Raw genomic sequence first — 8733 nt, 5'->3', positions numbered from 1 at the left:
TTTTGAAGAAAGGAAAGCGACGAAAATGAAAATGGGAGAAAGGAGGGAATTTTGGCCGCGGTCAATCAGAGGAAGGAGATGGAAATTCCAATTTTCCTTCCTTTCTTTTTCTTTCCTTTGTTTTTCCTTTCTTCCCTTTTCCTTCTTTCCTTTATATACTCTTTTCTTTTCCTTTTCCTTCCTTCTAGTTTTCCTTTCTTTTTCCCTCCAAACAAAGATATATAAATATAATAAATATAACTTAACAAATATCTCAAAATATCTAGATATTTGTTAAATTACCGTTTCACCCGAAACGCATTAAATTCTCCGTAAAGGATTCATCGCAGTTAAATTCAATTTATTTATCGATGATAAATTTTAATTGACATCAAAATATCTTTTTGATTATAAAACTCCAAAATATTATTAACTTTGGCTTAAAAGCCTCCGAGCCAAAATCCAAAATATACCAAAAATACATAAAAGGGTACTTTAAAATTATGGGTCTTACATTACTCCCCCCCTAAAATTAGTTTCGTCCTCGAAACTATGCATCGATAAATAACTCTGGGTGTTGTTCCCTCATCTTGCTCTCCAGTTCCCAAGTCGCATCTCCAGTAATTGGGTTCCAGATCACCTTGACCAACGAAACATCCTTGGTCCTCAACCGCTTAATCTTCCTGTCATCAATTCTCACGGGTGGTACTTCGAACGACAGGTTATCCTTTAGCTGGATTGTGTCTGGTTCGATCACGTGAGATGGATCTGCGAGATATTTCCTCAACTGCGACACATGAAACACGTCATGGATATTGGACAGTATCGGAGGTAATGCAATCCGATAAGCAACCGGCCCAATTCGTGCAGAAATCTGATATGGTCCAATGAATTTCGGAGTCAACTTCTTCGATTTCAAGGCTCTACCTACTCCAGTAGTAGGTGTGACTCTCAGAAATACATGGTCACCCTGTTCGAATTCCAAAAGTCTGCGACGCTTGTCCGCGTAACTCTTCTGGCGATCTTGTGAAGTCTTCATTTTCTCCTTGATCTTCCTTACTTTAGCTGTGGTCTGTTGCACCATCTCTGGTCCGACAATCATATTCTCACCGTCTTTATACCAACACAAGGGCGTTTGACACTTGCGCCCATATAAAGCCTCATATGGTGCCATTCCAATACTTGCGTGGAAACTATTGTTGTAAGTGAACTCAATCAACGGAAGTACATCATCCCAACTTCCTCTATCATCTAAAACACATGCTCTCAACAGATCTTCCAAGGACTGATTTGTCCTTTCAGTCTGTCCGTCCGTTTGTGGATGGTAAGCTGAACTCAATCGTAGCTTCGTTCCCAACGCTTCGTGCAATGCTCCCCAAAAATGCGATGTGAACTTCGGATCACGGTCTGATACAATGCTCGATGGTACCCCGTGTAACCTCACAATTTCAGCAATGTAGATCTCCGTTAGCTGATCTACCTTATAGGTGGTCCTTACCGGTAAAAAGTGAGCAGATTTAGTCAGTCGGTCCACTATCACCCATATAGAATCATTCTTCCTCCTTGTCTTTGGTAATCCGGTTATAAAATCCATGGAAATGCTGTCCCACTTCCATTCAGGTATATCTAAAGGTTGCAACATTCCAGCAGGTCGCTGATGTTCCACCTTCGCTTTCTGACAAGTTAGACAAGTGGATACATATTCCGCCACATGTTTCTTCATTCCTGGCCACCAATAATTCTGCCTCAAATCCTGATACATCTTTGTTGCCCCAGGATGAATACTCAGCTTACTCTTATGCGCCTCTTCTAAAATCGTTTTCCGCATATCTGTAATTTCTGGTACACAAATCCTACCATTACACCGCAAAACATTATCAGCCCCAATCTTGAACTCAGTCGTCTTCCCTTGTACTATTAGATTCCTCTTCTCTTGAATTAAGACGTCATCCTGAGAATTCGCAATGTCTTCAAGTAATCCACTCGAGATCTTAATCATTCCGAATTTCAAAATTCCCGGTGCAAACTCTACGTTCAAGTGCAAGTCTCTAAAAGCTTCCCACAACTCTTGTTGTCTAGCCATAATTAGTGAAGACACCGATACACTTCTTCTGCTCAACGCATCCGCCACTACATTGGCCTTCCCAGGGTGGTACTGCAGTGTGAAATCAAAATCCTTGAGAGTCTCCATCCATCGTCTCTGGCGCATGTTCAACTCCTTCTGATCAAACAAATATTTCAAGCTCTTATGGTCGCTGAACACGGTGAACGTGCACCCATATAAATAATGCCTCCAGATCTTTAATGCAAAAACAACCGCGGCAAGCTCCAAATCATGAGTAGGATAGTTCCTTTCGTGAATCTTCAATTGTCTCGAGGCATAAGCCACAGCTTTCTTGTGTTGCATCAGAACACATCCTAACCCCTGGTGGGATGCATCACAATAAACTTCATAGGGTTCTTCTGATTGCGGTAACACCAATACAGGTGAGGTCGTCAATTTCCTCTTCAGTAACTGGAAGTTTTCTTCACACTTCTCCGTCCATGCGAACGGTTGATCTTTTCTGGTAAGTTGTGTCAGTGGAGCCACAATCTTAGCAAAACCTTCGATAAACCTCCTGTAGTACCCTGCCAGTCCCACAAAACTTCGTATGTCAGTGACAGTCTGAGGCTGTTTCCAAGCAAGAACCGCCTCAATCTTAGCCGGATCTACAGCGATTCCTTCCTTGGTTATCACATGTCCCAAGAAATTCACTTTCTCTAGCCAAAATTCACACTTCGACAGATTGGCATACAATCGCTTCTCGCGTAAAATCTCAAGAACTTGTCGCAAATGTTCTCCATGCTCTTCTTCGGTCCTTGAATAAATCAATATATCATCAATGAATACCACCACGAATTTATCAAGGAACGAATTAAAGATCCTGTTCATGTAGTCCATGAAAATTGCCGGTGCATTGGTAACTCCGAACGGCATAACCAGGTATTCATAATGTCCGTAGCGGGTTCTGAAAGCTGTTTTCTGAATGTCTCCTTCCCTTACTCGGATCTGATGGTAACCCGACTTCAAGTCAATCTTCGAAAATATCGCGGCCCCTCTCAATTGATCCATCAAATCATCGATTCGTGGCAAAGGATAACGATTCTTGATAGTTGCCTTGTTGAGCTGTCTATAATCCACACATAGGCGCGAGCTTCCGTCCTTCTTCTTAACTAGCAAAACTGGAGCACCCCATGGTGATACACTTGGTCTGATGAATTTCTTCTCCAACAAGTCTTCAATTTGGCCTTTGAGCTCATTTAATTCCAATGGCGACATTCGATAAGGTGCCATTGAAATGGGTCCCGTTCCTGGGTGCAAATCAATGAAGAATTCCACTTCTCTTACCGGTGGCAATCCTGGAATTTCCGTTGGAAATACATCCCGATACTCGTTGACAAGTATCACATCTTCTATTTCCACATTTATCTTTGCCTCTACATTTGCTAGAGACAAAAACTCATGAGTCCCTTCACTTAGCGACACTCGGAGTTTGTTAGCAGCTAAATACTTAACAACTCCTGGTTCGGGGAAAAGAACCAATTTCCGAGCACAATCCAAGATCACATAGTGATAAGACATCCAATCCATACCGAGGATGACCTCGAGTGATTGTAGCGGTAAACAAATTAGATTAACCAAGAAATCCCTATTCTGAATAGTCATTCGACAATGTAAACATGCTGAATTTACGGTTAAGGTCTTAGCAGGCGTGGAAACAACCAAATCAAAAGGTAAAGCAGACACAGATAACTTCAAGCGATTCACACAGTCCATAGCAATGAAGGAATGGGTTGCCCCCGAATCAAAGAGTGCAGTTAGAGTGTTACCTGCAATCTCACAATCACGCTGAATCAGATTACCAGATGGATTTCCCTCTTCAGCATTCACACAATAAATGCGTCCTCTAGCAGTAGGACGGGTAGCCCTAGCTACATTCACCACTGGTTCCACCTTTGGAGCCGTGCACTCCCTTGCCATGTGCCCCGACTTCTGACAATTGTGACAGATGGGGATGTTAGTGGTACAAGCACTAGCATAGTGTCCTTCTTTCCCACATCGGAAACATCGAAGCACTTGCCCCATTTGCCTTCCGAAATTCTGGTTCCCTGGGCGACTCGGTCCACCGTTGTTATTCTGGGGGCGATTATAAGGTTTAGCCACTTGTTTTCCCCTATTCTGATAAGTCGCCCGACTAGGGCCTCCCGAATTAAAATTCCCAACTCGGCTAGCCCTCTTGTTCTTCATATCTTCCACTTCTCTACATTTCTCTACCAGCGCTTGGAAACGTTGAATTCCCAAAGGTAAGACGGAATCTTGAATCTCATACTTCAATCCGTCTTGGAAACGATGACACATGAACGGTTCATCAATTTCTTCACGGAAGAACCTGAAATGCCTCGATAGTGATTCAAATTTAGCAGCATACTCGCCCACAGTCAGGCTCCCCTGGTGAAGTTTCAGAAAGTCGTCACCCAACTTAGTCCTGGTACTCATCGGAAAGTATTTGTCTAAAAACTTTCTTTTGAACGATTCCCAGTTCACCTCCTCGTGGGCTGCTCCCATCAACAACCTTGCACTCCTCCACCAGTATTCAGCATCCCCTAGCAACATATACGTGGCATAGCTGACCTTCACTCCAGCCTGGCAGTTAATCATATCAAAGATTTTCTCCACTTCTTGGATCCATTGATCCGCCTTCTCTGAACCCTCATCCCCCTTGAACTTAGGAGGATTGTAACGACGGAAGTCTTCCAACCCTCTTGATTCTGCAGCACGGATCTCTCTTCCCCTCTTTTCAAGATCCCGTTGAGTCTTGGCAGCGGTCTGTGCAGCGACAGAAGCAGCCATGTTGTTCATAGCCTCCGCCATTTGGTCATTCCTAGCGTTGGCTCTCGGAGCGTCATTCCTTCTGGGCGGCATGGTTTCCTATAAGAACCATCATCAAGTAGAGTTTTAACACTACTTCAAATAATTCTAAACTAACGTCCGACTAACAACACACAATTAAATTGGACTTGACAACTCAAGTCACCTAAACCGACACATGATCAGATAACAACTCCTAACTTATAGGTCGACCTACAATCTATAACCAAGGTTCCACAGCTCCCAAAGAAAACTAAACCTATGCTCTGATACCACAATGTAACACCCCGTTTTTCAAAGCGAGGGTATATTTTTTTTTTTCTAAAAGTAATTAAAACGAACAAAGAATAAATCAGGAAATGCTTTTGGATAAATAATTGAGTCATTATAATTTACGCAGCGGAAAAGTTTCTCCAATTATAAATCCAAAACATTTTTACATAAACATCAAATGGTACATGGAACCCATTCAAAGATGATATAAAACTGATAATATTTGTATAAGTACAGTTTTCCAGAACTAAAATACTCCAAACCAAAAAGAAGGACCCCTAGTCCCTATACATCATCCTAATCTGATCATCCTACCAAAAACTATACACCCTGAGTAATCTCCACGCGCCCCGTGAGATCCTCCTAACACAACCGCAGTCAAGCATTCCCATCTCCATCCCTGTCCGTAGGGTACGAACCAGTAGGGCCGTCCTGACTCTCATCTGAGGGCAAAGCCCAGATTTCCACAATAGTGTAAAGGGTCACCAACCAGAAAATAACAGATAACACATAGCAATTAAGTTTTTGAATGCTCAAAACAACTTTTTAACTAAGCATGCACCTTAACAGGATTTTCAATGTGCGAAAAGTTCATACATTACATTGCCAATGAAAATGAAGGTAAAATGCAGTTCTCGATCTCCTAATTAACACATGGTAAAACAAAACATGGATAGATTCATGAGCAATTAATCATACAACTAAAAATGAGGATTTTCACTGAGCCAATCGATTGGGCAATCGATTGGGGTGAAGATTTTTAATGAAAACAGAATCCTGGGCTGAATTCAATCGATTGGTAAATCGATTGATTGGTTCCTGAGCCCCTGGTTTCGAGCCAATCGATTTCCTAATCGATTTGGTGAGGGATTCTTAATGAAAACAGGATCCTGGGCTTAATTCAATCGATTGGTAAATCGATTGATTGGTTCCTGAGCCCCTGACTTAAGGCCTAATCGATTGGGCAATCGATTTCGAAAGGGATTTTAAAAAGGCTGATTTACAAAATCGATTGGCTAATCGATTTTGTGAATTGGCCAAGTCCCTGTTTACCCATCCAATCGATTGGGAAATCGATTTCCCTGATCAGTTTTCCAAAAATTCATGAATTAACCTAAGTCATTCCTAATCAAGTTCACCACTTAACACTTAGCAATTTCTACGCGATTACTACGACACACAAAGGTTCGATAACCATCATACTCACACACAATACACAACACATAGCACTTAACACCTTCATCTCAGTTATCACGATAAATCAAAATTCGAATCACTCAATCATAAACTCAAATCAAACATGACTCGCGTGCCAGGCACCCTAATGCAATGCGTATATGCCAAAATGCATGGACTCGGAATTCCAAACCAAAACCCTCCTCGAAGGGCCGTAAATCATAATTGTACCGCCTATCGCAGGCCAAAGTACCAATTACCGAGGTGCCACCTATCACGGGTCAGCACGATTTACTAAAATGCGTAAATCATAAACGTACCACCTATCACGGGTCAGTACAGTTTACCGAGGTGTCACCTATCACGGGTCAACACGATTTACTAAATAGTAACTCGTAAACGTACCACCTATCACGGGTCAGTACAGTTACCATGGTGTCACCTATCACGGGTCAACACGATTTACTAAAAGAAAAAGCGGGAATCGTAAATGTACCACCTATCACGGGTCAGTACAGTTACCATGGTGTCACCTATCACGGGTCAACACGATTTACTAAAATGTAAATCGCAAACGTACAACCTATCACGGGTCCGTACAGTTTACCAAGGTGTCACCTATCACGGGTCGACACAATTTACCAAATGAAATGCATGAGCATACACAGACTCCATTCACAACAATCGTTAAGCAAATGCAGATATTAAAAAAAACGTAAACCATAAACGTACTGCCTATCACGGGCCCGTACCGTTTATCGAGGTGCCACCTATCACGGGTCTGCACGATTTACAAAAAGCGAAAACCATAAACGTACTGCCTATCACGGGCCCGTACCGTTTATCGAGGTGCCACCTATCACGGGTCTGCACGGTTTTCAAAACGACATTAAATAAATAAGTCATTAAGAGATTCCCCATTCTTAATACTGATTTATCTTAATGATTTTCAAAACAAAGCGTTAAGCAAACAGACATATCAAGAGATTCCCCATTCTTAATATACTTTTGACTTAAACGATTTTCACACAAAATATTCAGTAAACGAGTCATTAAGAGATTCCCCATTCTTAACACTCATTTACCGGAACGATTTTCAAAAACGATCGTTAAGTAACCGGGACATTAAGAGATTCCCCATTCTCAACGCCCAGTTAACTTAAACCTTTTCCTCAAATGCACATTAAGTAAACCGAGGTATTAAAAGATTCCCCATTTTTAATACTCGTTTAACTCTAATGGTTTTCAAATTCCACGGAAACAAACTCAAACATACTCTCACATTCAAACCATAATTCACAACAACCACACCAATTAACAAACATCAAGTATGGACACGCCAAATACAACGAACACAAATCAAAGCCAACATAACACCCAGATACATCAAATTTCATTTACTCATAATCATACACAATGACATTCAAATTCATTTACCACGAAACATTCATCATTATAAACAAAACCTAACTCTAAGGTTTTACCCATAACGCACTAGTTTCGTTTTTCCCCAAATCGATACATTTAACCCTAACAAATTCCTTCCCACACAACCACAGATAAGTCCCTAATGCAAACTAGAAGTTTGGAAGGAGCCCTTACCTCAACGTTAGCTTTAACGTGCGTTTCCGGTACCGCGAGTAATTCCGGTAAAATCTTCGCTCGCAACGCAGCTTCCAAATTAGTTCACTAGCACCGTAGTGTGGTGGTGAGCAACTTTCCCTTCTATCTCTTCAAGAAATGAAGCTTGGATCTAGAAAAAACGGAGGGGTTTGTGTTTGGATCTCAAATACCGTTTTTCTTCGTTTTCGAATCAAAGAGGAAGAGTGGAGTTGCGAAAACCTTGATCTAACTCTCACCCAACCTTGGGTTACTAGTTTTGAAGAAAAGAAAGCGACGAAAATGAAAATGGGAGAAAGGAGGGAATTTTGGCCGCAGTCAATCAGAGGAAGGAGATGGAAATTCCAATTTTCCTTCCTTTCTTTTTCTTTCCTTTGTTTTTCCTTTCTTCCCTTTTCCTTCTTTCCTTTATATACTCTTTTCTTTTCCTTTTCCTTCCTTCTAGTTTTCTTTTCTTTTTCCCCCCAAGCAAACACATATAAATATATTAAATATAACTTAACAAATATCTCAAAATCTAGATATTTGTTAAATTACCGTTTCACCCGAAACGCATTAAATTCTCCGTAAAGGATTCATCGCAGTTAAATTCAATTTATTTATCGATGAGAAATTTTAATTGGCATCAAAATATCTTTTTAATTATAAAACTCCAAAATATTATTAACTTTGGCTTAAAAGCCTCCGAGCCAAAATCCAAAATACACCAAAAATACATAAATGATACTTTAAAATTATGGGTCTTACATATTACCTCTAAGTGATGAACGATATGC

Source organism: Cicer arietinum, chromosome 4 (assembly GCF_000331145.2).
Source record: "Cicer arietinum cultivar CDC Frontier isolate Library 1 chromosome 4, Cicar.CDCFrontier_v2.0, whole genome shotgun sequence".
In the NCBI taxonomy this organism is placed as follows: Eukaryota; Viridiplantae; Streptophyta; class Magnoliopsida; order Fabales; family Fabaceae; genus Cicer; species Cicer arietinum.
The sequence above is the reverse complement of the archived record's forward strand: the minus strand, read 5'-3'. Positions refer to the sequence as shown.